Here is a 24,512-nt window from a genome sequence, read left to right as displayed (position 1 = left end):
GCGCCACTGGGGAACACGGTCGCACGTAGGAGTCTTTCCTTTAAGACTGTTGTCTATACACAACTCCAGTAAACAAATGCTTTCGAGCCAGGCAGTCGCCAGCATTGAGTATACAATGTACCTCATGACTAAATGTGAAAACTAATAAAAATTTCATTCCCCAGGTGAGGCTCGAACTCACAACCCCGGCATAGCTCACGAGAACTGTTCGTATAAGTACCGTGCGCTAACCAATTGCGCCACTGTGGAACATGGTTGCACGTAAGAGTGTTTCCTTTAGGACTGTTGTCTACACACACCTCCGGTAAACAAATGTTTTCGAGCCAGGCAGTCGCCAGCATTGAGTATACAAATAACCTCAAGGCTAAATATGAAAACTAATGAAAATTCCATTCCCCAGGTGAGGCTCAAACACACAACCCCGTCATAGTTCACGAGAACTTTCGTAAAGGTACCGTGCGCTAACCAATTGCGCCACTGGGGAACACGGTCACACGTATGAGTCTCTCCATTAGGACTGTTGTCTGCGCAAAACTCCAGTAAACAAATGTTTTCGAGCCAGGCAGTCGCCAGCATTGAGTATACAATATACCTCGTCACTAAATATGAAAACTAATAAAAGTTTAATTCCGCGGGTGAGGCTCGAACTCACAACCCCGGCATAGCTCACGAGAACTGTCGTATAAGTACCGTGCGCTAACCAATTGTGCCACTGGGGAACACGGTCGCACGTAGGAGTCTTTCCTTTAAGACTGTTGTCTACACACAACTCCAGTGCACAAATGTTTTCGAGCCAGGCAGTCACCAGCATTGAGTATACAATTAACCGCATGACTAAATATAAAAAATAATAAAAATTTCATTCCCCAGATGAGGCTCGAACTCAAAACCCCGGCATAGCTCAAGAGAACTGTCGTATAAGTACCGTGCGCTAACCCATTGCGCCACTGGGGAACATGGTTGCACGTAAGAGTGTTTCCTTTAGGACTGTTGTCTACACACACCTCCAGTAAACAAATGTTTTCGGACCAGGCAGTCGTCAGCATTCAGTATACAATTAACCTCATGACTAAATATGAAATCTAATAAAAATTTGATTCCATAGGTGAGGCTCGAACTCACAACCCCGGCAAAGCTCACGAGAACTGTCGTATAAGTACCGTGTGCTAACTAATTGTGCCACTGGGGAACAAGGTTGCACGTAAGAGTGTTTCCTTTAGGACTGTTGTCTACACACACCTCCAGTAAACAAATGTTTTCGAGCCAGGCAGTCGCCAGCATTGAGTTTAACATTAACCTCATGACTAAATATGAAAACTAATAAAAATTTTATTCCCCAGGTGAGGCTCGAACTCACAACCCCGGCATAGCTCACGAGAACTGTCGTATAAGTACCGTGCGCTAACCAATAGCGCCCAGGGGAACACGGTTGCATGTAAGAGTGTTTCCTTTACAACTGTTGTCTACACACTCCTCCAGTAAACAAATGTTTTCGAGCCAGGCAGTCGCCAGCATTGAGTATACATTTAACCTCATGACTAAATATGAAAACTAATAAAAATTTCATTCCACAGGTGAGTCTCGAACTCACAACATCGGCATAGCTGACGAGAACTGTCTGTAAGTACCGTGCGCTAACCAATTGTGCCACTGGGGAACACGGTCGCACGTAGGAGTCTTTTCTTTAGGACTGTTGTCTACACACAACTCCAGTAAACAAATGTTTCGAGCCAGGCAGTCGCCAGCATTGAGTATACAATTAACGTCATGACTATTAATGAAAACTAATAACAATTTCATTCCCCAGGTGAGGCTCGAACTCACAACCCCGGCATAGCTCACGAGAACTGTCGTATAAGTACCGTGCGCTAACCAATTGCGCCACTCTTGAACACGGTTGCACGTAAAAGTGTTTCCTTTAGGACTGTTTTCTACACACACCTCCTGTAAGCAAATGTTTTCGAGCCAGGCAGTCGCCAGCATTGAGTATACAATTAACCTCAAGAGTAATAATGAAAACTAATAAAAATTTCATTCCCCAGGTGAGGCTCGAACTCACAACCCCGGCATAGCTCACGAGAACTGTCGTATAAGTACCGTGCGCTAACCAATTGCGCCACTGGAGAACACGGTTGCACGTAAGAGTGTTTTCTTTAGGACTGTTGTGTGCACACACCTCCAGTAAACAAATGTTTTCGAGCCAGGCAGTCGCCAGCATTGAGTATACAATTAACCTCATGACTAAATATGAAAACTAATAAAAATTTCATTCCCCAGGTGAGGCTCGAAATCACAACCCCGGCATGGCTCACGAGAACTGTCGTATAAGTTCCGTGCGCTAACCAATTGCGCCACTGGGGAACACGGTTGCACGTAAGAGTGTTTCCTTTAGGACGGTTGTCTACACACACCTCCAGTAAACAAATGTTTTCGAGCCAGGCAGTCGCCAGAATTTAGTATACAATTAACCTCATGACTAAATATGAAATCTAATAAAAATTTGATTCTATAGGTGAGGCTCGAACTCACAACCCCGGCATAGCTCACGAGAACGGTCGTAAAAGTACCGTGCACTAACCAATTGCGCCACTGGGGAACGCGGTTGCACGTGAGAGTGTTTCCTTTAGGACTGTTGTCTACACACACCTCCAGTAAACAAATGTTTTCGTGCCAGGCAGTCGCCAGCATTGAGTATACAATTAACCTCATGACTAAATAGGAAAACTAATAAAAATTTCATTCCCCAGGTGAGGCTCGAACACTCAACCCGCGCATAGCTCACGAGAACTGTCGAATAAGTTTGTGCGCTAACCAATTGCGCCACTGGGGAACACGGTTGCACGTAAGAGGGTTTCCTTTACGACTGTTGTCTCCACACAACTCCAGTAAACAAATGTTTCCGAGCCAGGCAGTCGCCAGCATTGAGTATACAATTACCCTCAAGGCTAAATATGAAAACTAATAAAAATTCCATTCCCAAGGTGAGGCTCAAACTCACAACCCCGGCATAGCTCACGAGAACTGTCGTATAAGTACCGTGCGCTAACCAATTGCGCCACTGGGGAACACGGTCGCACGTAGGAGTCTTTCCTTTAAGACTGTTGTCTATACACAACTCCAGTAAACAAATGCTTTCGAGCCAGGCAGTCGCCAGCATTGAGTATACAATGTACCTCATGACTAAATGTGAAAACTAATAAAAATTTCATTCCCCAGGTGAGGCTCGAACTCACAACCCCGGCATCGCTCACGAGAACTGTTCGTATAAGTACCGTGCGCTAACCAATTGCGCCACTGTGGAACATGGTTGCACGTAAGAGTGTTTCCTTTAGGACTGTTGTCTACACACACCTCCGGTAAACAAATGTTTTCGAGCCAGGCAGTCGCCAGCATTGAGTATACAAATAACCTCAAGGCTAAATATGAAAACTAATGAAAATTCCATTCCCCAGGTGAGGCTCAAACACACAACCCCGTCATAGTTCACGAGAACTTTCGTAAAGGTACCGTGCGCTAACCAATTGCGCCACTGGGGAACACGGTCACACGTATGAGTCTCTCCATTAGGACTGTTGTCTGCGCAAAACTCCAGTAAACAAATGTTTTCGAGCCAGGCAGTCGCCAGCATTGAGTATACAATATACCTCGTCACTAAATATGAAAACTAATAAAAGTTTAATTCCGCGGGTGAGGCTCGAACTCACAGCCCCGGCATAGCTCACGAGAGCTGTCGTATAAGTACTGTGCGCTAACCAATTGCGCCACTGGGGAACATGGTTGCACGTAAGAGTGTTTTCTTTAGGACTGTTGTCTACACACACCTCCAGTAAACAATTTTTTTCCAGACAGGCAGTCGCCAGCATATGGTATACAATTAACCTCATGACTAAATATGAAAACTGATAAAAATTTCATTCCCCAGGTGAGGTTCGAACTCACAACCCCGGCATAGCTCACGAGAACTGTCGTATAAGTACCGTGCGCTAACCAATACCGGCACTGGGGAACACGGTTGCACGTAAGAGTGTTTCCTTTACAACTGTTTACACACTCCTCCAGTAAATAAATGTTTTCGAGCCAGGCAGTCGCCAGCATTGAGTGTACAATCAACCTCATGACTAAATATGAAAACTAATAAAAATGTCATTCCCCAGGTGAGGCTCGAACTCACAACCCCGGGATAGCTCACGAGAACTGTCGTATAAGTACCGTGCGCTAACCAATTGCGCCACTGGGGAACACGGTTGCACGTAAGAGTGTTTCCTTTAGGACTGTTGTCTCAACACAACTCCAGTAAACAAATGTTTTCGAGCCAGGCAGTCGCCAGCATTGAGTATACAATTAACCTCATGACTAAATATGAACACTATTAAAAATTCATTCCCCAGGTGAGGCTCGAACTCACAACCTCGGCATAGCTCACGAGAACTGTCCTATAAGTACCGTGCGCTATCCGATTGCGCCATGGGGAACACGGTTGCACGTAAGAGTGTTTCCTTTAGGACTGTTGTCTACACACAACTCCAGTAAACAAATGTTTTCGGGCCAGGCAGTCGCCAGCATTCAGTATACAATTACCTCATGGCTAAATATGAAAACTAATAAAAATTTCACTCCCCAGGCGAGGCTCAATCTCACAACCCCAGCATAGCTCACGAGAACTGTCGTATAAGTACCGTGCGCTAACCAATTGCGCCGCTGGGGAACACGGTCGCACGTAGGAGTCTTTCCTTTAGGACTGTTGTCTGCACAAAACTCCAGTAAACAAATTTTTTCGAGCCAGGCAGTCGCAAGCATTGAGTATACAATTACCTCATGGCTAAATATGAAAACTAATAAAAATTTCACTCCCCAGGCGAGGCTCAATCTCACAACCCCAGCATAGCTCACGAGAACTGTCGTATAAGTACCGTGCGCTAACCAATTGCGCCGCTGGGGAACACGGTCGCACGTAGGAGTCTTTCCTTTAGGACTGTTGTCTGCACAAAACTCCAGTAAACAAATTTTTTCGAGCCAAGCAGTCGCAAGCATTGTGTATACAATTAACCTCATGACCAAATATGAAAACTAATAAAAATTTCATTCCACAGGTGAGTCTCGAACTCACAACCTCGGCATAGCTGACGAGAACTGTCGTATAAGTACCGTGCGCTAACCAATTGCGCCACTGGGGAACACGGTTGCACGTAAGAGGGTTTCCTTTACGACTGTTGTCTCCACACAACTCCAGTTAACAAATGTTTCCGAGCCAGGCAGTCGCCAGCAATAAGGAGACAATTAACCTCAAGGCTAAATATGAAAACTAATGAAAATTCCATTCCCCAAATGAGGCTCAAACTCACAACCCCGGCATAGCTCACGAGAACTTTCGTGAAGGTACCGTGCGCTAACCGATTGCGCCACTGGGGAACACGGTCACACGTAGGATTCTTTCCTTTAGGACTGTTGTCTGCGCAAAACTCCAGTAAACAAACGTTTTCGAGCCAGGCAGTCGCCAGCATTCAGGATACAATGAACCTCACGACTAAGTATGAAAACTAATAAAAATTTTATTCCCCAGGTGAGGCTCGAACTCACAACCCCGGCATAGCTCACGAGAACTGTCGTAAAAGTACCGTGCGCTAACCAATTGTGCCACTGCGGAACACGGTCGCACGTAGGAGTCTATCCTTTAAGACTGTTGTCTACACACAACTCCAGTGCACAAATGTTTTCGAGCCAGCCAGTCACCAGCATTGAGTATACAATTAACCGCATGACTAAATATGAAAAATAATAAAAATTTCATTCCCCAGATGAGGCTCGAACTCAAAACCCCGGCATAGCTCAAGAGAACTGTCGTATAAGTACAGTGCGCTAACCCATTGCGCCACTGGGGAACATGGTTGCACGTAAGAGTGTTTCCTTTAGGACTGTTGTCTACACACACCTCCAGTAAACAAATGTTTTCGGACCAGGCAGTCGTCAGCATTCAGTATACAATTAACCTCATGACTAAATATGAAATCTAATAAAAATTTGATTCCATAGGTGAGGCTCGAACTCACAACCCCGGCAAAGCTCACGAGAACTGTCGTATAAGTACCGTGTGCTAACTAATTGTGCCACTGGGGAACATGGTTGCACGTAAGAGTGTTTCCTTTAGGACTGTTGTCTACACACACCTCCAGTAAACAAATGTTTTCGAGCCAGGCAGTCGCCAGCATTGAGTTTAACATTAACCTCATGACTAAATATGAAAACTAATAAAAATTTTATTCCCCAGGTGAGGCTCGAACTCACAACCCCGGCATAGCTCACGAGAACTGTCGTATAAGTACCGTGCGCTAACCAATAGCGCCCTGGGGAACACGGTTGCATGTAAGAGTGTTTCCTTTACAACTGTTGTCTACACACTCCTCCAGTAAACAAATGTTTTCGAGCCAGGCAGTCGCCAGCATTGAGTATACATTTAACCTCATGACTAAATATGAAAACTAATAAAAATTTCATTCCACAGGTGAGTCTCGAACTCACAACCTCGGCATAGCTGACGAGAACTGTCTGTAAGTACCGTGCGCTAACCAATTGTGCCACTGGGGAACACGGTTGCACGTAAGAGTGTTTCTTTAGGACTGTTTTCTACACACACCTCCTGTAAGCAAATGTTTTCGAGCCAGGCAGTCGCCAGCATTGAGTATACAATTAACCTCAAGAGTAATAATGAAAACTAATAAAAATTTCATTCCCCAGGTGAGGCTCGAACTCACAACCCCGGCATAGCTCACGAGAACGGTCGTAAAAGTACCGTGCACTAACCAATTGCGCCACTGGGGAACGCGGTTGCACGTGAGAGTGTTTCCTTTAGGACTGTTGTCTACACACACCTCCAGTAAACAAATGTTTTCGTGCCAGGCAGTCGCCAGCATTGAGTATACAATTAACCTCATGACTAAATAGGAAAACTAATAAAAATTTCATTCCCCAGGTGAGGCTCGAACACTCAACCCGCGCATAACTCACGAGAACTGTCGAATAAGTTTGTGCGCTAACCAATTGCGCCACTGGGGAACACGGTTGCACGTAAGAGGGTTTCCTTTACGACTGTTGTCTCCACACAACTCCAGTAAACAAATGTTTCCGAGCCAGGCAGTCGCCAGCATTGAGTATACAATTACCCTCAAGGCTAAATATGAAAACTAATAAAAATTCCATTCCCCAGGTGAGGCTCAAACTCACAACCCCGGCATAGCTCACGAGAACTGTCGTATAAGTACCGTGCGCTAACCAATTGCGCCACTGGGGAACACGGTCGCACGTAGGAGTCTTTCCTTTAAGACTGTTGTCTATACACAACTCCAGTAAACAAATGCTTTCGAGCCAGGCAGTCGCCAGCATTGAGTATACAATGTACCTCATGACTAAATGTGAAAACTAATAAAAATTTCATTCCCCAGGTGAGGCTCGAACTCACAACCCCGGCATAGCTCACGAGAACTGTTCGTATAAGTACCGTGCGCTAACCAATTGCGCCACTGTGGAACATGGTTGCACGTAAGAGTGTTTCCTTTAGGACTGTTGTCTACACACACCTCCGGTAAACAAATGTTTTCGAGCCAGGCAGTCGCCAGCATTGAGTATACAATTAACCTCATGACTAAATATGAAAACTAATAAAAATTTCATTCCCCAGGTGAGGCTCGAACTCACAACCCCGGCATAGCTCACGAGAACTGTCGTATAAGTACCGTGCGCTAACCAATTGCGCCGCTGGGGAACACGGTCGCACGTAGGAGTCTTTCCTTTAGGACTGTTGTCTGCACAAAACTCCAGTAAACAAATTTTTTCGAGCCAAGCAGTCGCAAGCATTGAGTATACAATTAACCTCATGACCAAATATGAAAACTAATAAAAATTTCATTCCACAGGTGAGTCTCGAACTCACAACCTCGGCATAGCTGACGAGAACTGTCGTATAAGTACCGTGCGCTAACCAATTGCGCCACTGGGGAACACGGTTGCACGTAAGAGGGTTTCCTTTACGACTGTTGTCTCCACACAACTCCAGTTAACAAATGTTTCCGAGCCAGGCAGTCGCCAGCAATAAGGAGACAATTAACCTCAAGGCTAAATATGAAAACTAATGAAAATTCAATTCCCCAAATGAGGCTCAAACTCACAACCCCGGCATAGCTCACGAGAACTTTCGTGAAGGTACCGTGCGCTAACCGATTGCGCCACTGGGGAACACGGTCACACGTAGGATTCTTTCCTTTAGGACTGTTGTCTGCGCAAAACTCCAGTAAACAAACGTTTTCGAGCCAGGCAGTCGCCAGCATTCAGGATACAATGAACCTCACGACTAAGTATGAAAACTAATAAAAATTTTATTCCCCAGGTGAGGCTCGAACTCACAACCCCGGCATAGCTCACGAGAACTGTCGTAAAAGTACCGTGCGCTAACCAATTGTGCCACTGCGGAACACGGTCGCACGTAGGAGTCTATCCTTTAAGACTGTTGTCTACACACAACTCCAGTGCACAAATGTTTTCGAGCCAGCCAGTCACCAGCATTGAGTATACAATTAACCGCATGACTAAATATGAAAAATAATAAAAATTTCATTCCCCAGATGAGGCTCGAACTCAAAACCCCGGCATAGCTCAAGAGAACTGTCGTATAAGTACCGTGCGCTAACCCATTGCGCCACTGGGGAACATGGTTGCACGTAAGAGTGTTTCCTTTAGGACTGTTGTCTACACACACCTCCAGTAAACAAATGTTTTCGGACCAGGCAGTCGTCAGCATTCAGTATACAATTAACCTCATGACTAAATATGAAATCTAATAAAAATTTGATTCCATAGGTGAGGCTCGAACTCACAACCCCGGCAAAGCTCACGAGAACTGTCGTATAAGTACCGTGTGCTAACTAATTGTGCCACTGGGGAACATGGTTGCACGTAAGAGTGTTTCCATTAGGACTGTTGTCTACACACACCTCCAGTAAACAAATGTTTTCGAGCCAGGCAGTCGCCAGCATTGAGTTTAACATTAACCTCATGACTAAATATGAAAACTAATAAAAATTTTATTCCCCAGGTGAGGCTCGAACTCACAACCCCGGCATAGCTCACGAGAACTGTCGTATAAGTACCGTGCGCTAACCAATAGCGCCCTGGGGAACACGGTTGCATGTAAGAGTGTTTCCTTTACAACTGTTGTCTACACACTCCTCCAGTAAACAAATGTTTTCGAGCCAGGCAGTCGCCAGCATTGAGTATACATTTAACCTCATGACTAAATATGAAAACTAATAAAAATTTCATTCCACAGGTGAGTCTCGAACTCACAACCTCGGCATAGCTGACGAGAACTGTCTGTAAGTACCGTGCGCTAACCAATTGTGCCACTGGGGAACACGGTTGCACGTAAGAGTGTTTCCTTTAGGACTGTTTTCTACACACACCTCCTGTAAGCAAATGTTTTCGAGCCAGGCAGTCGCCAGCATTGAGTATACAATTAACCTCAAGAGTAATAATGAAAACTAATAAAAATTTCATTCCCCAGGTGAGGCTCGAACTCACAACCCCGGCATAGCTCACGAGAACGGTCGTAAAAGTACCGTGCACTAACCAATTGCGCCACTGGGGAACGCGGTTGCACGTGAGAGTGTTTCCTTTAGGACTGTTGTCTACACACACCTCCAGTAAACAAATGTTTTCGTGCCAGGCAGTCGCCAGCATTGAGTATACAATTAACCTCATGACTAAATAGGAAAACTAATAAAAATTTCATTCCCCAGGTGAGGCTCGAACACTCAACCCGCGCATAACTCACGAGAACTGTCGAATAAGTTTGTGCGCTAACCAATTGCGCCACTGGGGAACACGGTTGCACGTAAGAGGGTTTCCTTTACGACTGTTGTCTCCACACAACTCCAGTAAACAAATGTTTCCGAGCCAGGCAGTCGCCAGCATTGAGTATACAATTACCCTCAAGGCTAAATATGAAAACTAATAAAAATTCCATTCCCCAGGTGAGGCTCAAACTCACAACCCCGGCATAGCTCACGAGAACTGTCGTATAAGTACCGTGCGCTAACCAATTGCGCCACTGGGGAACACGGTCGCACGTAGGAGTCTTTCCTTTAAGACTGTTGTCTATACACAACTCCAGTAAACAAATGCTTTCGAGCCAGGCAGTCGCCAGCATTGAGTATACAATGTACCTCATGACTAAATGTGAAAACTAATAAAAATTTCATTCCCCAGGTGAGGCTCGAACTCACAACCCCGGCATAGCTCACGAGAACTGTTCGTATAAGTACCGTGCGCTAACCAATTGCACCACTGTGGAACATGGTTGCACGTAAGAGTGTTTCCTTTAGGACTGTTGTCTACACACACCTCCGGTAAACAAATGTTTTCGAGCCAGGCAGTCGCCAGCATTGAGTATACAATTAACCTCATGACTAAATATGAAAACTAATAAAAATTTCATTCCCCAGGTGAGGCTCGAACTCACAACCCCGGCATAGCTCACGAGAACTGTCGTATAAGTACCGTGCACTAACCAATTGCGCCACTGGGGAACGCGGTTGCACGTAAGAGTGTTTCCTTTAGGACTGTTGTCTACACACACCTCCAGTAAACAAATGTTTTCGAGCCAGGCAGTCGCCAGCATTGAGTATACAATACCCCTCATGACTAAATAGGAAAACTAATTAAAATTTCATTCCCCAGGTGAGGCTCGAACTCCCAACCCGCGCATAGCTCACGAGAACTTTCGTAAAGGTACCGTGCGCTAACCAATTGCGCCACTGGGGAACACGGTCACACGTAGGAGTCTTTCCTTTAGGACTGTTGTCTGCGCAAAACTCCAGTAAACAAATGTTTTCGAGCCAGGCAGTCGCCAGCATTGAGTATACAATATACCTCATGACTAAATATGAAAACTAATAAAAATTTCATTCCCCAGGTGAGGCTCGAACTCACAACCCCGGCATAGCTCACGAGAACTGTCGTATAAGTACCGTGCGCTAACCAATTGCGCCACTGTGGAACATGGTTGCACGTAAGAGTATTTCCTATAGGACTGTTGTCTACACATACCTCCAGTAAACAAATGTTTTCGAGCCAGGAAGTGGCCAGCATTGAGTATACAATTACCCTAATGACTAAATATGAAAACTAATAAAAATTTCATTCCCCAGGTGAGGCTCGAACTCACAACCCCGGCATAGCTCACGAGAACTGTCGTATAAGTACCGTGCGCTAACCAATTGCGCCACTGGGGAACATGGTCGCACGTAGGAGTCTTTCCTTTAGGACTGTTGTCTCCACACAACTCAAGTAAACAAATGTTTTCGAGCCAGGCAGTTGCCAGCATTGAGTATACAATTAACCTCATGACTAAATATGAAAACTAATGAAAATATCATCCCCCAGGTGAGGCTCGAACTCACAACCCCGGCATAGCTCACGAGAAGTGTCCTATAAATTCAGCGCTAACCAATCGCGCCACTGGGGAACACGGTTGCACGTAAAAGTGTTTCCTTTAGGACTGTTGTCTACACACATCTCCAGTAAAAAAATTTTTTCGAGCCAGGCAGTCGCCAGCATTGAGTATACATTTAACCTCATGACTAAATATGAAAACTAATAAAAATTTCATTCCACAGGTGAGTCTCGAACTCACAACCTCGGCATAGCTGACGAGAACTGTCGTATAAATACCATGCGCTAACCAATTGCGCCACTGGGGAACACGGTCGCACGTAGGAGTCTTTTCTTTAGGACTGTTGTCTACACACAACTCCAGTAAACAAATGTTTTCGAGCCAGGCAGTCGCCAGCATTGAGTATACAATTAACCTCATGACTAATAATGAAAACTAATAAAAATTTCATTCCCCAGGTGAGGCTCGAACTCACAACCCCGGCATAGCTCACGAGAACTGTCGTATAAGTACCGTGCACTAACCAATTGCGCCACTGGGGAACGCGGTTGCACGTAAGAGTGTTTCCTTAAGGACTGTTGTCTACACACACCTCCAGTAAACAAATGTTTTCGAGCCAGGATCTCGCCAGCATTGAGTATACAATTAACCTCATGACTAAATAGGAAAACTAATTAAAATTTCATTCCCCAGGTGAGGCTCGAACTCTCAATTCGCGCATAGCTCACGAGAACTGTCGTATAAGTACCGTGCGCTAATCAATTGCGCCACTGGGGAACACGGTTGCACGTAAGAGGGTTTTCTTTACGACTGTTGTCTCCACACAACTCCAGTAAACAAATGTTTCCGAGCCAGGCAGTCGCCAGCATTGAGTATACAATTAACCTCAAGGCTAAATATGAAAACTAATGAAAATTCCATTCCCCAGGTGAGGCTCAAACTCACAACCTCGGCATAGCTCACGAGAACTTTCGTAAAGGTACCGTGCGCTAACCAATTGCGCCACTGGGGAACACAGTCACACGTAGGAGTCTTTCCTTTAGGACTGTTGTCTGCGCAAAACTCCAGTAAACAAATGTTTTCGAGCCAGGCAGTCGCCAGCATTGAGTATACAATATACCTCATGACTAAATATGAAAACTAATAAAAATTTCATTCTCCAGGTGAGGCTCGAACTCACAACCCCGGCATAGCTCACGAGAACTGTCGTATAAGTACCGTGCGCTAACCAATTGCGCCACAGTGGAACATGGTTGCACGTAAGAGTGTTTCCTTTAGGACTGTTGTCTACACATACCTCCAGTAAACAAATGTTTTCGAGCCAGGCAGTGGCCAGCATTGAGTGTACAATTAACCGCATGACTAAATATGAAAACTAATGAAAATTTTATTCCCCAGGTGAGGCTCGAACTCACAACCCCGGCATAGCTCACGAGAACTGTCGTATAAGTACCGTGCGCTAACCAATTGCGCCACTGGGGAACACGGTCGCACGTAGGAGTCTTTCCTCTAGGACTGTTGTCTCCACACAACTCCAGTAAACAAATGTTTTCGAGCCAGGCAGTTGCCAGCATTGAGTATACAATTAACCTCATGAATAAATATGAAAACTAATGAAACTTTCATCCCCCAGGTGAGGCTCGAACTCACAACCCCGGCATAGCTCACGAGAACTGTCCTATAAATTCAGCGCTAACCAATTGCGCCACTGGGGAACACGGTTGCACGTAAAAGTGTTTCCTTTAGGACTGTTGTCTACACACATCTCCAGTAAACAAATTTTTTCGAGCCAGGCAGTCGCCAGCATTGAGTATACATTTAACCTCATGACTAAATATGAAAACTAATAAAAATTTCATTCCACAGGTGAGTCTCGAACTCACAACCCCGGCATAGCTCAAGAGAACTGTCGTATAAGTACCGTGCGCTAACCAATTGCGCCACTGGGGAACATGGTTGCACGTAAGAGTGTTTCGTTTAGGACTGTTGTCTACACACACCTCCAGTAAACAAATGTTTTCGAGCCAGGCAGTCGCCAGCATTGAGTTTAACATTAACCTCAAGACTAAATATGAAAACTAATAAAAATTTTATTCCCCAGGTGAGGCTCGAACTCACAACCACGGCATAGCTCACGAGAACTGTCGTATAAGTACCGTGCGCTAACCAATTGCGCCACTGGTGAACACGGTTGCACGTAAGAGTGTTTCCTTTAGGGCTGTTGTCTCCACACAACTCCAGTAAACAAATGTTTTCGAGCCAGGCAGTCGCCAGCATTGAGTATACAATTAACCTCATGACTAAATAGGAAAACTAATTAAAATTTCATTCCCCAGGTGAGGCTCGAACTCTCAACTCGAGCATAGCTCACGAGAACTGTCGTATAAGTACTGTGCGCTAACCAATTGCGCCACTGGGGAACACGGTTGCACGTAAGAGGGTTTCCTTTACGACTGTTGTCTCCACACAACTCCAGTAAACAAATGTTTCCGAGCCAGGCAGTCGCCAGCATTGAGTATACAATTACCCTCAAGGCTAAATATGAAAACTAATGAAAATTCCATTCCCCAGGTGAGGCTCAAACTCACAACCCCGGCATAGCTCACGAGAACTTTCGTAAAGGTACTGTGCGCTAACCGATTGCGCCACTGGGGAACACGGTCACACGTAGGAGTCTTTCCTTTAGGACTGTTGTCTGCGCAAAACTCCAGTAAACAAATGTTTTGGAGCCAGGCAGTCGCCAGCATTGAGTATACAATATACCTCATGAATAAATATGAAAACTAATAAAAATTTCATTCCCCAGGTGAGGCTCGAACTCAGAACCCCGGCATAGCTCACGAGAACTGTCGTATAAGTACCGTGCGCTAACCAATTGCGCCACTGTGGAACACGGTTGCACAAAAGAGTGTTTCCTTTAGGACTGTTCTCTACACATACCTTCAGTAAACAAAAGTTTTCGAGCCAGGCAGTGGCCAGCATTGAGTGTACAATTAACCGCATGACTAAATATGAAAACTAATGAAAATTTCATTCCCCAGGTGAGGCTCGAACTCACAACCCCGGCATAGCTCACGAGAACTGTCGTATAAGTACCGTGCGCTAACCAATTGCGCCACTGGGGATCACGGTAGCACGTAGGAGTCTTTCCTCTAGGACTGTTGTCTCCACACAACTCCAGTGAACAATTTTTTTCGAGACAGGCAGTCGCCAGCATTGGGTATACAATTAACCTCATGACTAAATATGAAAACTAATAAAAATTTCATTCCCCAGGTGAGGCTCGAACTCACAACCCCGGCATAGCTCACGAGAACTGTCGTATAAGTACCGTGCGCTAACCAATACCGCCACTGGGGAACACGGTTGCACGTAAGAGTGTTTCCTTTACAACTGTTTACACACTCCTCCAGTAAATAAATGTTTTCGAGCCAGGCAGTCGCCAGCATTGAGTATACAATCAACCTCATGACTAAATATGAAAACTAATAAAAATGTCATTCCCCAGGTGAGGCTCGAACTAACAACTCCGGCATAGCTCACGAGAACTGTCGTATAAGTACCGTGCACTAACCAATTGCGCCACTGGGGTACGCGGTTGCACGTAAGAGTGTTTCCTTTAGGACTGTTGTCTCGACACAACTCCAGTAAACAAATGTTTTCGAGCCAGGCAGTCGCCAGCATTGAGTATACAATTTACCTCATGACTAAATATGAAAACTAATAAAAATTTAATTCCGCGGGTGAGGCTCGAACTCACAGCCCCGGCATAGCTCACGAGAGCTGTCGTATAAGTACCGTGCGCTAACCAATTGCGCCACTGGGGAACATGGTTGCACGTAAGAGTGTTTTCTTTAGGACTGTTGTCTACACACACCTCCAGTAAACAATTTTTTTCGAGACAGGCAGTCGCCAGCATTGGGTATACAATTAACCTCATGACTAAATATGAAAACTAATAAAAATTTCATTCCCCAGGTGAGGCTCGAACTCACAACCCCGGCATAGCTCACGAGAACTGTCGTATAAGTACCGTGCGCTAACCAATACCGCCACTGGGGAACACGGTTGCACGTAAGAGTGTTTCCTTTACAACTGTTTACACACTCCTCCAGTAAATAAATGTTTTCGAGCCAGGCAGTCGCCAGCATTGAGTATACAATCAACCTCATGACTAAATATGAAAACTAATAAAAATGTCATTCCCCAGGTGAGGCTCGAACTCACAACCCCGGGATAGCTCACGAGAACTGTCGCATAAGTACCGTGCGCTAACCAATTGCGCCACTGGGGAACACGGTTGCACGTAAGAGTGTTTCCTTTAGGACTGTTGTCTTGACACAACTCCAGTAAAAAAATGTTTTCGAGCCAGGCAGTCGCCAGCATTGAGTATACAATTAACCTCATGACTAAATATGAACACTATTAAAAATTCATTCCCCAGGTGAGGCTCGAACTCACAACCCCGGCATAGCTCACGAGAACTGTCCTATAAGTACCGTGCGCTATCCGATTGCGCCATGGGGAACACGGTTGCACGTAAGAGTGTTTCCTTTAGGACTGTTGTCTACACACAACTCCAGTAAACAAATGTTTTCGGGCCAGGCAGTCGCCAGCATTCAGTATACAATTACCTCATGGCTAAATATGAAAACTAATAAAAATTTCACTCCCCAGGCGAGGCTCAATCTCACAACCCCAGAATAGCTCACGAGAACTGTCGTATAAGTACCGTGTGCTAACCAATTGCGCCGCTGGGGAACACGGTCGCACGTAGGAGTCTTTCCTTTAGGACTGTTGTCTGCGCAAAACTCCAGTAAACAAATTTTTTCGATCCAGGCAGTCGCAAGCATTGAGTATACAATTAACCTCATGACCAAATATGAAAACTAATAAAAATTTCATTCCACAGGTGAGTCTCGAACTCACAACCTCGGCATAGCTGACGAGAACTGTCGTATAAGTACCGTGCGCTAACCAATTGCGCCACTGGGGAACACGGTTGCACGTAAGAGGGTTTCCTTTACGACTGTTGTCTCCACACAACTCCAGTTAACAAATGTTTCCGAGCCAGGCAGTCGCCAGCATTAAGTAGACAATTAACCTCAAGGCTAAATATGAAAACTAATGAAAATTCCATTCCCCAGGTGAGGCTCAAACTCACAACCCCGGCATAGCTCACGAGATCTTTCGTGAAGGTACCATGCGCTAACCGATTGCGCCACTGGGGAACACGGTCACACGTAGGATTCTTTCCTTTAGGACTGTTGTCTGCGCAAAACTCCAGTAAACAAACGTTTTCGAGCCAGGCAGTCGCCAGCATTCAGGATACAATGAACCTCACGACTAAGTATGAAAACTAATAAAAATTTTATTCCCCAGGTGAGGCTCGAACTCACAACCCCGGCATAGCTCACGAGAACTGTCGTATAAGTACCGTGCGCTAACCAATTGTGCCACTGGGGAACACGGTCGCATGTAGGAGTCTTTTCTTTAAGACTGTTGTCTACACACAACTCCAGTGCACAAATGTTTTCGAGCCAGGCAGTCACCAGCATTGAGTATACAATTAACCGCATGACTAAATATGAAAAATAATAAAAATTTCATTCCCCAGATGAGGCTCGAACTCAAAACCCCGGCATAGCTCAAGAGAACTGTCGTATAAGTACCGTGCGCTAACCCATTGCGCCACTGGGGAACATGGTTGCACGTAAGAGTGTTTCCTTTAGGACTGTTGTCTACACACACCTCCAGTAAACAAATGTTTTCGGACCAGGCAGTCGTCAGCATTCAGTATACAATTAACCTCATGACTAAATATGAAATCTAATAAAAATTTGATTCCATAGGTGAGGCTCGAACTCACAACTCCGGCAAAGCTCACGAGAACTGTCGTATAAGTACCGTGTGCTAACTAATTGTGCCACTGGGGAACATGGTTGCACGTAAGAGTGTTTCCTTTAGGACTGTTGTCTACACACACCTCCAGTAAACAAATGTTTTCGAGCCAGGCAGTCGCCAGCATTGAGTTTAACATTAACCTCATGACTAAATATGAAAACTAATAAAAATTTTATTCCCCAGGTGAGGCTCGAACTCACAACCCTGGCATAGCTCACGAGAACTGTCGTATAAGTACCGTGCGCTAACCAATAGCGCCCTGGGGAACACGGTTGCATGTAAGAGTGTTTCCTTTACAACTGTTGTCTACACACTCCTCCAGTAAACAAATGTTTTCGAGCCAGGCAGTCGCCAGCATTGAGTATACATTTAACCTCATGACTAAATATGAAAACTAATAAAAATTTCATTCCACAGGTGAGTCTCGAACTCACAACCTCGGCATAGCTGACGAGAACTGTCTGTAAGTACCGTGCGCTAACCAATTGTGCCACTGGGGAACACGGTCGCACGTAGGAGTCTTTTCTTTAGGACTGTTGTCTACACACAACTCCAGTAAACAAATGTTTCGAGCCAGGCAGTCGCCAGCATTGAGTATACAATTAACGTCATGACTAATAATGAAAACTAATAACAATTTCATTCCCCAGGTGAGGCTCGAACTCACAACCCCGGCATAGCTCACGAGAACTGTCGTATAAGTACCGTGCGCTAACCAATTGCGCCACTCTTGAACACGGTTGCACGTAAAAGTGTTTCCTTTAGGACTGTTTTCTACACACACCTCCTGTAAGCAAATCTTTTCGAGCCAGGCAGTCGCCAGCATTGAGTATACAATTAACCTCAAGACTAAATATGAAATCTAATAAAAATTTGATTCTATAGGTGAGGCTCGAACTCACAACCCCGGCATAGCTCACGAGAACGGTCGTAAAAGTACCGTGCACTAACCAATTGCGCCACTGGGGAACGCGGTTGCACGTGAGAGTGTTTCCTTTAGGACTGTTGTCTACACACACCTCCAGTAAACAAATGTTTTCGTGCCAGGCAGTCGCCAGCATTGAGTATACAATTAACCTCATGACTAAATAGGAAAACTAATAAAAATTTATTCCCCAGGTGAGGCTCGAACACTCAACCCGCGCATAGCTCACGAGAACTGTCGAATAAGTTTGTGCGCTAACCAATTGCGCCACTGGGGAACACGGTTGCACGTAAGAGGGTTTCCTTTACGACTGTTGTCTCCACACAACTCCAGTAAACAAATGTTTCCGAGCCAGGCAGTCGCCAGCATTGAGTATACAATTACCCTCAAGGCTAAATATGAAAACTAATAAAAATTCCATTCCCCAGGTGAGGCTCAAACTCACAACCCCGGCATTGCTCACGAGAACTGTCGTATAAGTACCGTGCGCTAACCAATTGCGCCACTGGGGAACACGGTCGCACGTAGGAGTCTTTCCTTTAAGACTGTTGTCTATACACAACTCCAGTAAACAAATGCTTTCGAGCCAGGCAGTCGCCAGCATTGAGTATACAATGTACCTCATGACTAAATGTGAAAACTAATAAAAATTTCATTCCCCAGGTGAGGCTCGAACTCACAACCCCGGCATAGCTCACGAGAACTGTCGTATAAGTACCGTGCGCTAACCAATTGCGCCACTGTGGAACATGGTTGCACGTAAAAGTGTTTCCTTTAGGACTGTTGTCTACACACACCTCCGGTAAACAAATGTTTTCGAGCCAGGCAGTCGCCAGCATTGAGTATACAATTAACCTCATGACTAAATATGAAAACTAATAAAAATTTCATTCCCCAGGTGAGGCTCGAACTCACAACCCCGGCATAGCTCACGAGAACTGTCGTATAAGTACTGTGCACTAACCAATTGCGCCACTGGGAACGCGGTTGCACGTAAGAGTGTTTCCTTTAGGACTGTTGTCTACACACACCTCCAGTAAACAAATGTTTTCGAGCCAGGCAGTCGCCAGCATTGAGTATACAATACCCCTCATGACTAAATAGGAAAACTAATTAAAATTTCATTCCCCAGGTGAGGCTCGAACTCTCAACCCGCGCATAGCTCACGAGAACTTTCGTAAAGGTACCGTGCGCTAACCAATTGCGCCACTGGGGAACACGGTCACACGTAGGAGTCTTTTCTTTAGGACTGTTATCTGCGCAAAACTCCAGTAAACAAATGTTTTCGAGCCAGGCAGTCGCCAGCATTGAGTATACAATATACCTCATGACTAAATATGAAAACTAATAAAAATTTCATTCCCCAGGTGAGGCTCGAACTCACAACCCCGGCATAGCTCACGAGAACTGTCGTATAAGTACCGTGCGCTAACCAATTGCGCCACTGTGGAACATGGTTGCACGTAAGAGTGTTTCCTATAGGACTGTTGTCTACACATACCTCCAGTAAACAAATGTATTCGAGCCAGGAAGTGGCCAGCATTGAGTATACAATTAACCTCATGACTAAATATGAAAACTAATAAAAATTTCATTCCCCAGGTGAGGCTCGAACTCACAACCCCGGCATAGCTCACGAGAACTGTCGTATAAGTACCGTGCGCTAACCAATTGCGCCACTGGGGAACACGGTCGCACGTAGGAGTCTTTCCTTTAGGACTGTTGTCTCCACACAACTCGAGTAAACAAATGTTTTCGAGCCAGGCAGTTGCCAGCATTGAGTATACAATTAACCTCATGACTAAATATGAAAACTAATGAAAATTTCATCCCCCAGGTGAGGCTCGAACTCACAACCCCGGCATAGCTCACGAGAAGTGTCCTATAAATTCAGCGCTAACCAATCGCGCCACTGGGGAACACGGTTGCACGTAAAAGTGTTTCCTTTAGGACTGTTGTCTACACACATCTCCAGTAAAAAAATTTTTTCGAGCCAGGCAGTCGCCAGCATTGAGTATACATTTAACCTCATGACTAAATATGAAAACTAATAAAGATTTCATTCCACAGGTGAGGCTCGAACTCACAACCCCGGCAAAGCTCACGAGAACTGTCGTATAAGTACCGTGTGCTAACTAATTGTGCCACTGGGGAACATGGTTGCACGTAAGAGTGTTTCCTTTAGGACTGTTGTCTACACACACCTCCAGTAAACAAATGTTTTCGAGCCAGGCAGTCGCCAGCATTGAGTTTAACATTAACCTCATGACTAAATATGAAAACTAATAAAAATTTTATTCCCCAGGTGAGGCTCGAACACTCAACCCGCGCATAGCTCACGAGAACTGTCGAATAAGTTTGTGCGCTAACCAATTGCGCCACTGGGGAACACGGTTGCACGTAAGAGTGTTTCCTTTACAACTGTTGTCTACACACTCCTCCAGTAAACAAATGTTTTCGAGCCAGGCAGTCGCCAGCATTGAGTATACATTTAACCTCATGACTAAATATGAAAACTAATAAAAATTTCATTCCACAGGTGAGTCTCGAACTCACAACCTCGGCATAGCTGACGAGAACTGTCTGTAAGTACCGTGCGCTAACCAATTGTGCCACTGGGGAACACGGTCGCACGTAGGAGTCTTTTCTTTAGGACTGTTGTCTACACACAACTCCAGTAAACAAATGTTTCGAGCCAGGCGGTCGCCAGCATTGAGTATACAATTAACGTCATGACTAATAATGAAAACTAATAACAATTTCATTCCCCAGGTGAGGCTCAAACTCACAACCCCGGCATAGCTCACGAGAACTGTCGTATAAGTACCGTGCGCTAACCAATTGCGCCACTCTTGAACACGGTTGCACGTAAAAGTGTTTCCTTTAGGACTGTTTTCTACACACACCTCCTGTAACCAAATCTTTTCGAGCCAGGCAGTCGCCAGCATTGAGTATACAATTAACCTCAAGACTAATAATGAAAACTAATAAAAATTTCATTCCCCAGGTGAGGCTCGAACTCACAACCCCGGCATAGCTCACGAGAACTGTCGTATAAGTACCGTGCGCTAACCAATTGCGCCACTGGAGAACACGGTTGCACGTAAGAGTGTTTTCTTTAGGACTGTTGTCTACACACACCTCCAGTAAACAAATGTTTTCGTGCCAGGCAGTCGCCAGCATTGAGTGTACAATTAACCTCATGACTAAATAGGAAAACTAATAAAAATTTATTCCCCAGGTGAGGCTCGAAATCACAACCCCGGCATGGCTCACGAGAACTGTCGTATAGGTTCCGTGCGCTAACCAATTGCGCCACTGGGGAACACGGTTGCACGTAAGAGTGTTTCCTTTAGGACGGTTGTCTACACACACCTCCAGTAAACAAATGTTTTCGAGCCAGGCAGTCGCCAGAATTTAGTATACAATTAACCTCATGACTAAATATGAAATCTAATAAAAATTTGATTCTATAGGTGAGGCTCGAACTCACAACCCCGGCATAGCTCACGAGAACGGTCGTAAAAGTACCGTGCACTAACCAATTGCGCCACTGGGGAACGCGGTTGCACGTGAGAGTGTTTCCTTTAGGACTGTTGTCTACACACACCTCCAGTAAACAAATGTTTTCGTGCCAGGCAGTCGCCAGCATTGAGTATACAATTAACCTCATGACTAAATAGGAAAACTAATAAAAATTTATTCCCCAGGTGAGGCTCGAACACTCAACCCGCGCATAGCTCACGAGAACTGTCGAATAAGTTTGTGCGCTAACCAATTGCGCCACTGGGGAACACGGTTGCACGTAAGAGGGTTTCCTTTACGACTGTTGTCTCCACACAACTCCAGTAAACAAATGTTTCCGAGCCAGGCAGTCGCCAGCATTGAGTATACAATTACCCTCAAGGCTAAATATGAAAACTAATAAAAATTCCATTCCCCAGGTGAGGCTCAAACTCACAACCCCGGCATAGCTCACGAGAACTGTCGTATAAGTACCGTGCGCTAACCAATTGCGCCACTGGGGAACACGGTCGCACGTAGGAGTCTTTCCTTTAAGACTGTTGTCTATACACAACTCCAGTAAACAAATGCTTTCGAGCCAGGCAGTCGCCAGCATTGAGTATACAATGTACCTCATGACTAAATGTGAAAACTAATAAAAATTTCATTCCCCAGGTGAGGCTCGAACTCACAACCCCGGCATAGCTCACGAGAACTGTCGTATAAGTACCGTGCGCTAACCAATTGCGCCACTGTGGAACATGGTTGCACGTAAGAGTGTTTCCTTTAGGACTGTTGTCTACACACACCTCCGGTAAACAAATGTTTTCGAGCCAGGCAGTCGCCAGCATTGAGTATACAATTAACCTCATGACTAAATATGAAAACTAATAAAAATTTCATTCCCCAGGTGAGGCTCGAACTCACAACCCCGGCATAGCTCACGAGAACTGTCGTATAAGTACTGTGCACTAACCAATTGCGCCACTGGGAACGCGGTTGCACGTAAGAGTGTTTCCTTTAGGACTGTTGTCTACACACACCTCCAGTAAACAAATGTTTTCGAGCCAGGCAGTCGCCAGCATTGAGTATACAATACCCCTCATGACTAAATAGGAAAACTAATTAAAATTTCATTCCCCAGGTGAGGCTCGAACTCTCAACCCGCGCATAGCTCACGAGAACTTTCGTAAAGGTACCGTGCGCTAACCAATTGCGCCACTGGGGAACACGGTCACACGTAGGAGTCTTTCCTTTAGGACTGTTATCTGCGCAAAACTCCAGTAAAAAAATTTTTTCGAGCCAGGCAGTCGCCAGCATTGAGTATACATTTAACCTCATGACTAAATATGAAAACTAATAAAAATTTCATTCCACAGGTGAGTCTCGAACTCACAACCTCGGCATAGCGGACGAGAACTGTCGTATAAATACCGTGCGCTAACCAATTGCGCCCCTGGGGAACACGGTCGCACGTAGGAGTCTTTTCTTTAGGACTGTTGTCTACACACAACTCCAGTAAACAAATGTTTTCGAGCCAGGCAGTCGCCAGCATTGAGTATACAATTAACCTCATGACTAATAATGAAAACTAATAAAAATTTCATTCCCCAGGTGAGGCTCGAACTCACAACCCCGGCATAGCTCACGAGAACTGTCGTATAAGTACCGTGCACTAACCAATTGCGCCACTGGGGAACACGGTTGCACGTAAGAGTGTTTCCTTTAGGACGGTTGTCTACACACACCTCCAGTAAACAAATGTTTTCGAGCCAGGCAGTCGCCAGAATTTAGTATACAATTAACCTCATGACTAAATATGAAATCTAATAAAAATTTGATTCTATAGGTGAGGCTCGAACTCACAACCCCGGCATAGCTCACGAGAACGGTCGTAAAAGTACCGTGCACTAACCAATTGCGCCACTGGGGAACGCGGTTGCACGTGAGAGTGTTTCCTTTAGGACTGTTGTCTACACACACCTCCAGTAAACAAATGTTTTCGTGCCAGGCAGTCGCCAGCATTAAGTATACAATTAACCTCATGACTAAATAGGAAAACTAATAAAAATTTATTCCCCAGGTGAGGCTCGAACACTCAACCCGCGCATAGCTCACGAGAACTGTCGAATAAGTTTGTGCGCTAACCAATTGCGCCACTGGGGAACACGGTTGCACGTAAGAGGGTTTCCTTTACGACTGTTGTCTCCACACAACTCCAGTAAACAAATGTTTCCGAGCCAGGCAGTCGCCAGCATTGAGTATACAATTACCCTCAAGGCTAAATATGAAAACTAATAAAAATTCCATTCCCCAGGTGAGGCTCAAACTCACAACCCCGGCATAGCTCACGAGAACTGTCGTATAAGTACCATGCGCTAACCGATTGCGCCACTGGGGAACACGGTCACACGTAGGATTCTTTCCTTTAGGACTGTTGTCTGCGCAAAACTCCAGTAAACAAACGTTTTCGAGCCAGGCAGTCGCCAGCATTCAGGATACAATGAACCTCACGACTAAGTATGAAAACTAATAAAAATTTTATTCCCCAGGTGAGGCTCGAACTCACAACCCCGGCATAGCTCACGAGAACTGTCGTATAAGTACCGTGCGCTAACCAATTGTGCCACTGGGGAACACGGTCGCATGTAGGAGTCTTTTCTTTAAGACTGTTGTCTACACACAACTCCAGTGCACAAATGTTTTCGAGCCAGGCAGTCACCAGCATTGAGTATACAA

The 24,512-nt window shown here is 45.2% G+C and overlaps 44 non-coding genes across 44 annotated transcripts; all 44 read right to left on the bottom strand.

The window, feature by feature from the left end:
* Window positions 1-156: 156 nt before the first annotated feature.
* On the bottom strand, window positions 157-249 carry TRNAI-UAU (transfer RNA isoleucine (anticodon UAU)). The gene is given in 2 exon segments: window positions 157-192; window positions 212-249. It is a non-coding gene; the product is annotated as a tRNA-Ile (tRNA).
* A 1,785-nt stretch (window positions 250-2,034) lies between these two features.
* TRNAI-UAU (transfer RNA isoleucine (anticodon UAU)) lies at window positions 2,035-2,126 on the bottom strand. Its single transcript is given in 2 exon segments — window positions 2,035-2,070; window positions 2,089-2,126. It is a non-coding gene; the product is annotated as a tRNA-Ile (tRNA).
* Window positions 2,127-3,208: 1,082 nt separating this feature from the next.
* TRNAI-UAU (transfer RNA isoleucine (anticodon UAU)) lies at window positions 3,209-3,301 on the bottom strand. Its single transcript is given in 2 exon segments — window positions 3,209-3,244; window positions 3,264-3,301. It is a non-coding gene; the product is annotated as a tRNA-Ile (tRNA).
* Window positions 3,302-4,146: 845 nt separating this feature from the next.
* On the bottom strand, window positions 4,147-4,238 carry TRNAI-UAU (transfer RNA isoleucine (anticodon UAU)). Its single transcript is given in 2 exon segments — window positions 4,147-4,182; window positions 4,201-4,238. It is a non-coding gene; the product is annotated as a tRNA-Ile (tRNA).
* A 141-nt stretch (window positions 4,239-4,379) lies between these two features.
* Window positions 4,380-4,472, bottom strand: TRNAI-UAU (transfer RNA isoleucine (anticodon UAU)). The gene is given in 2 exon segments: window positions 4,380-4,416; window positions 4,435-4,472. It is a non-coding gene; the product is annotated as a tRNA-Ile (tRNA).
* Window positions 4,473-5,082: 610 nt separating this feature from the next.
* On the bottom strand, window positions 5,083-5,174 carry TRNAI-UAU (transfer RNA isoleucine (anticodon UAU)). The gene is given in 2 exon segments: window positions 5,083-5,118; window positions 5,137-5,174. It is a non-coding gene; the product is annotated as a tRNA-Ile (tRNA).
* Window positions 5,175-5,552: 378 nt separating this feature from the next.
* Window positions 5,553-5,644, bottom strand: TRNAK-UUU (transfer RNA lysine (anticodon UUU)). Its single transcript is given in 2 exon segments — window positions 5,553-5,588; window positions 5,607-5,644. It is a non-coding gene; the product is annotated as a tRNA-Lys (tRNA).
* Window positions 5,645-6,491: 847 nt separating this feature from the next.
* TRNAV-UAC (transfer RNA valine (anticodon UAC)) lies at window positions 6,492-6,582 on the bottom strand. Its single transcript is given in 2 exon segments — window positions 6,492-6,527; window positions 6,545-6,582. It is a non-coding gene; the product is annotated as a tRNA-Val (tRNA).
* Window positions 6,583-6,724: 142 nt separating this feature from the next.
* On the bottom strand, window positions 6,725-6,816 carry TRNAK-UUU (transfer RNA lysine (anticodon UUU)). Its single transcript is given in 2 exon segments — window positions 6,725-6,760; window positions 6,779-6,816. It is a non-coding gene; the product is annotated as a tRNA-Lys (tRNA).
* A 377-nt stretch (window positions 6,817-7,193) lies between these two features.
* TRNAI-UAU (transfer RNA isoleucine (anticodon UAU)) lies at window positions 7,194-7,285 on the bottom strand. The gene is given in 2 exon segments: window positions 7,194-7,229; window positions 7,248-7,285. It is a non-coding gene; the product is annotated as a tRNA-Ile (tRNA).
* A 143-nt stretch (window positions 7,286-7,428) lies between these two features.
* TRNAI-UAU (transfer RNA isoleucine (anticodon UAU)) lies at window positions 7,429-7,521 on the bottom strand. The gene is given in 2 exon segments: window positions 7,429-7,464; window positions 7,484-7,521. It is a non-coding gene; the product is annotated as a tRNA-Ile (tRNA).
* A 143-nt stretch (window positions 7,522-7,664) lies between these two features.
* TRNAI-UAU (transfer RNA isoleucine (anticodon UAU)) lies at window positions 7,665-7,756 on the bottom strand. The gene is given in 2 exon segments: window positions 7,665-7,700; window positions 7,719-7,756. It is a non-coding gene; the product is annotated as a tRNA-Ile (tRNA).
* Window positions 7,757-7,899: 143 nt separating this feature from the next.
* Window positions 7,900-7,991, bottom strand: TRNAI-UAU (transfer RNA isoleucine (anticodon UAU)). Its single transcript is given in 2 exon segments — window positions 7,900-7,935; window positions 7,954-7,991. It is a non-coding gene; the product is annotated as a tRNA-Ile (tRNA).
* Window positions 7,992-8,369: 378 nt separating this feature from the next.
* On the bottom strand, window positions 8,370-8,461 carry TRNAK-UUU (transfer RNA lysine (anticodon UUU)). Its single transcript is given in 2 exon segments — window positions 8,370-8,405; window positions 8,424-8,461. It is a non-coding gene; the product is annotated as a tRNA-Lys (tRNA).
* Window positions 8,462-9,308: 847 nt separating this feature from the next.
* Window positions 9,309-9,399, bottom strand: TRNAV-UAC (transfer RNA valine (anticodon UAC)). Its single transcript is given in 2 exon segments — window positions 9,309-9,344; window positions 9,362-9,399. It is a non-coding gene; the product is annotated as a tRNA-Val (tRNA).
* Window positions 9,400-9,542: 143 nt separating this feature from the next.
* On the bottom strand, window positions 9,543-9,634 carry TRNAK-UUU (transfer RNA lysine (anticodon UUU)). The gene is given in 2 exon segments: window positions 9,543-9,578; window positions 9,597-9,634. It is a non-coding gene; the product is annotated as a tRNA-Lys (tRNA).
* Window positions 9,635-10,011: 377 nt separating this feature from the next.
* On the bottom strand, window positions 10,012-10,103 carry TRNAI-UAU (transfer RNA isoleucine (anticodon UAU)). The gene is given in 2 exon segments: window positions 10,012-10,047; window positions 10,066-10,103. It is a non-coding gene; the product is annotated as a tRNA-Ile (tRNA).
* A 379-nt stretch (window positions 10,104-10,482) lies between these two features.
* TRNAI-UAU (transfer RNA isoleucine (anticodon UAU)) lies at window positions 10,483-10,574 on the bottom strand. Its single transcript is given in 2 exon segments — window positions 10,483-10,518; window positions 10,537-10,574. It is a non-coding gene; the product is annotated as a tRNA-Ile (tRNA).
* Window positions 10,575-10,952: 378 nt separating this feature from the next.
* Window positions 10,953-11,044, bottom strand: TRNAI-UAU (transfer RNA isoleucine (anticodon UAU)). Its single transcript is given in 2 exon segments — window positions 10,953-10,988; window positions 11,007-11,044. It is a non-coding gene; the product is annotated as a tRNA-Ile (tRNA).
* Window positions 11,045-11,187: 143 nt separating this feature from the next.
* Window positions 11,188-11,279, bottom strand: TRNAI-UAU (transfer RNA isoleucine (anticodon UAU)). The gene is given in 2 exon segments: window positions 11,188-11,223; window positions 11,242-11,279. It is a non-coding gene; the product is annotated as a tRNA-Ile (tRNA).
* A 376-nt stretch (window positions 11,280-11,655) lies between these two features.
* On the bottom strand, window positions 11,656-11,747 carry TRNAI-UAU (transfer RNA isoleucine (anticodon UAU)). Its single transcript is given in 2 exon segments — window positions 11,656-11,691; window positions 11,710-11,747. It is a non-coding gene; the product is annotated as a tRNA-Ile (tRNA).
* A 143-nt stretch (window positions 11,748-11,890) lies between these two features.
* TRNAI-UAU (transfer RNA isoleucine (anticodon UAU)) lies at window positions 11,891-11,982 on the bottom strand. The gene is given in 2 exon segments: window positions 11,891-11,926; window positions 11,945-11,982. It is a non-coding gene; the product is annotated as a tRNA-Ile (tRNA).
* Window positions 11,983-12,360: 378 nt separating this feature from the next.
* Window positions 12,361-12,452, bottom strand: TRNAK-UUU (transfer RNA lysine (anticodon UUU)). The gene is given in 2 exon segments: window positions 12,361-12,396; window positions 12,415-12,452. It is a non-coding gene; the product is annotated as a tRNA-Lys (tRNA).
* Window positions 12,453-12,830: 378 nt separating this feature from the next.
* On the bottom strand, window positions 12,831-12,922 carry TRNAI-UAU (transfer RNA isoleucine (anticodon UAU)). The gene is given in 2 exon segments: window positions 12,831-12,866; window positions 12,885-12,922. It is a non-coding gene; the product is annotated as a tRNA-Ile (tRNA).
* Window positions 12,923-13,298: 376 nt separating this feature from the next.
* Window positions 13,299-13,390, bottom strand: TRNAI-UAU (transfer RNA isoleucine (anticodon UAU)). Its single transcript is given in 2 exon segments — window positions 13,299-13,334; window positions 13,353-13,390. It is a non-coding gene; the product is annotated as a tRNA-Ile (tRNA).
* Window positions 13,391-13,533: 143 nt separating this feature from the next.
* TRNAI-UAU (transfer RNA isoleucine (anticodon UAU)) lies at window positions 13,534-13,625 on the bottom strand. The gene is given in 2 exon segments: window positions 13,534-13,569; window positions 13,588-13,625. It is a non-coding gene; the product is annotated as a tRNA-Ile (tRNA).
* Window positions 13,626-14,473: 848 nt separating this feature from the next.
* On the bottom strand, window positions 14,474-14,565 carry TRNAI-UAU (transfer RNA isoleucine (anticodon UAU)). Its single transcript is given in 2 exon segments — window positions 14,474-14,509; window positions 14,528-14,565. It is a non-coding gene; the product is annotated as a tRNA-Ile (tRNA).
* A 1,077-nt stretch (window positions 14,566-15,642) lies between these two features.
* TRNAI-UAU (transfer RNA isoleucine (anticodon UAU)) lies at window positions 15,643-15,734 on the bottom strand. The gene is given in 2 exon segments: window positions 15,643-15,678; window positions 15,697-15,734. It is a non-coding gene; the product is annotated as a tRNA-Ile (tRNA).
* Window positions 15,735-15,875: 141 nt separating this feature from the next.
* On the bottom strand, window positions 15,876-15,968 carry TRNAI-UAU (transfer RNA isoleucine (anticodon UAU)). Its single transcript is given in 2 exon segments — window positions 15,876-15,912; window positions 15,931-15,968. It is a non-coding gene; the product is annotated as a tRNA-Ile (tRNA).
* A 376-nt stretch (window positions 15,969-16,344) lies between these two features.
* On the bottom strand, window positions 16,345-16,436 carry TRNAI-UAU (transfer RNA isoleucine (anticodon UAU)). The gene is given in 2 exon segments: window positions 16,345-16,380; window positions 16,399-16,436. It is a non-coding gene; the product is annotated as a tRNA-Ile (tRNA).
* A 143-nt stretch (window positions 16,437-16,579) lies between these two features.
* On the bottom strand, window positions 16,580-16,671 carry TRNAE-UUC (transfer RNA glutamic acid (anticodon UUC)). Its single transcript is given in 2 exon segments — window positions 16,580-16,615; window positions 16,634-16,671. It is a non-coding gene; the product is annotated as a tRNA-Glu (tRNA).
* A 143-nt stretch (window positions 16,672-16,814) lies between these two features.
* On the bottom strand, window positions 16,815-16,906 carry TRNAI-UAU (transfer RNA isoleucine (anticodon UAU)). Its single transcript is given in 2 exon segments — window positions 16,815-16,850; window positions 16,869-16,906. It is a non-coding gene; the product is annotated as a tRNA-Ile (tRNA).
* An 847-nt stretch (window positions 16,907-17,753) lies between these two features.
* TRNAV-UAC (transfer RNA valine (anticodon UAC)) lies at window positions 17,754-17,844 on the bottom strand. Its single transcript is given in 2 exon segments — window positions 17,754-17,789; window positions 17,807-17,844. It is a non-coding gene; the product is annotated as a tRNA-Val (tRNA).
* Window positions 17,845-18,689: 845 nt separating this feature from the next.
* On the bottom strand, window positions 18,690-18,781 carry TRNAI-UAU (transfer RNA isoleucine (anticodon UAU)). Its single transcript is given in 2 exon segments — window positions 18,690-18,725; window positions 18,744-18,781. It is a non-coding gene; the product is annotated as a tRNA-Ile (tRNA).
* A 143-nt stretch (window positions 18,782-18,924) lies between these two features.
* TRNAI-UAU (transfer RNA isoleucine (anticodon UAU)) lies at window positions 18,925-19,016 on the bottom strand. Its single transcript is given in 2 exon segments — window positions 18,925-18,960; window positions 18,979-19,016. It is a non-coding gene; the product is annotated as a tRNA-Ile (tRNA).
* A 612-nt stretch (window positions 19,017-19,628) lies between these two features.
* TRNAI-UAU (transfer RNA isoleucine (anticodon UAU)) lies at window positions 19,629-19,720 on the bottom strand. The gene is given in 2 exon segments: window positions 19,629-19,664; window positions 19,683-19,720. It is a non-coding gene; the product is annotated as a tRNA-Ile (tRNA).
* Window positions 19,721-19,863: 143 nt separating this feature from the next.
* Window positions 19,864-19,955, bottom strand: TRNAI-UAU (transfer RNA isoleucine (anticodon UAU)). The gene is given in 2 exon segments: window positions 19,864-19,899; window positions 19,918-19,955. It is a non-coding gene; the product is annotated as a tRNA-Ile (tRNA).
* Window positions 19,956-20,800: 845 nt separating this feature from the next.
* On the bottom strand, window positions 20,801-20,891 carry TRNAV-UAC (transfer RNA valine (anticodon UAC)). Its single transcript is given in 2 exon segments — window positions 20,801-20,836; window positions 20,854-20,891. It is a non-coding gene; the product is annotated as a tRNA-Val (tRNA).
* Window positions 20,892-21,268: 377 nt separating this feature from the next.
* Window positions 21,269-21,360, bottom strand: TRNAI-UAU (transfer RNA isoleucine (anticodon UAU)). Its single transcript is given in 2 exon segments — window positions 21,269-21,304; window positions 21,323-21,360. It is a non-coding gene; the product is annotated as a tRNA-Ile (tRNA).
* Window positions 21,361-22,205: 845 nt separating this feature from the next.
* Window positions 22,206-22,297, bottom strand: TRNAI-UAU (transfer RNA isoleucine (anticodon UAU)). The gene is given in 2 exon segments: window positions 22,206-22,241; window positions 22,260-22,297. It is a non-coding gene; the product is annotated as a tRNA-Ile (tRNA).
* Window positions 22,298-22,440: 143 nt separating this feature from the next.
* On the bottom strand, window positions 22,441-22,532 carry TRNAI-UAU (transfer RNA isoleucine (anticodon UAU)). Its single transcript is given in 2 exon segments — window positions 22,441-22,476; window positions 22,495-22,532. It is a non-coding gene; the product is annotated as a tRNA-Ile (tRNA).
* An 847-nt stretch (window positions 22,533-23,379) lies between these two features.
* On the bottom strand, window positions 23,380-23,471 carry TRNAI-UAU (transfer RNA isoleucine (anticodon UAU)). The gene is given in 2 exon segments: window positions 23,380-23,415; window positions 23,434-23,471. It is a non-coding gene; the product is annotated as a tRNA-Ile (tRNA).
* Window positions 23,472-24,082: 611 nt separating this feature from the next.
* Window positions 24,083-24,174, bottom strand: TRNAI-UAU (transfer RNA isoleucine (anticodon UAU)). The gene is given in 2 exon segments: window positions 24,083-24,118; window positions 24,137-24,174. It is a non-coding gene; the product is annotated as a tRNA-Ile (tRNA).
* A 143-nt stretch (window positions 24,175-24,317) lies between these two features.
* Window positions 24,318-24,409, bottom strand: TRNAI-UAU (transfer RNA isoleucine (anticodon UAU)). Its single transcript is given in 2 exon segments — window positions 24,318-24,353; window positions 24,372-24,409. It is a non-coding gene; the product is annotated as a tRNA-Ile (tRNA).
* Between the last annotated feature and the right edge of the window lie 103 nt (window positions 24,410-24,512).

The sequence above is a fragment of the Rhipicephalus microplus genome, chromosome 8 (genome assembly GCF_043290135.1).
Source record: "Rhipicephalus microplus isolate Deutch F79 chromosome 8, USDA_Rmic, whole genome shotgun sequence".
Lineage (NCBI taxonomy): Eukaryota > Metazoa > Arthropoda > Arachnida > Ixodida > Ixodidae > Rhipicephalus > Rhipicephalus microplus.
Note: the sequence above shows the minus strand (reverse complement) of the source record. Positions and strands in the feature narration are given on the sequence as shown.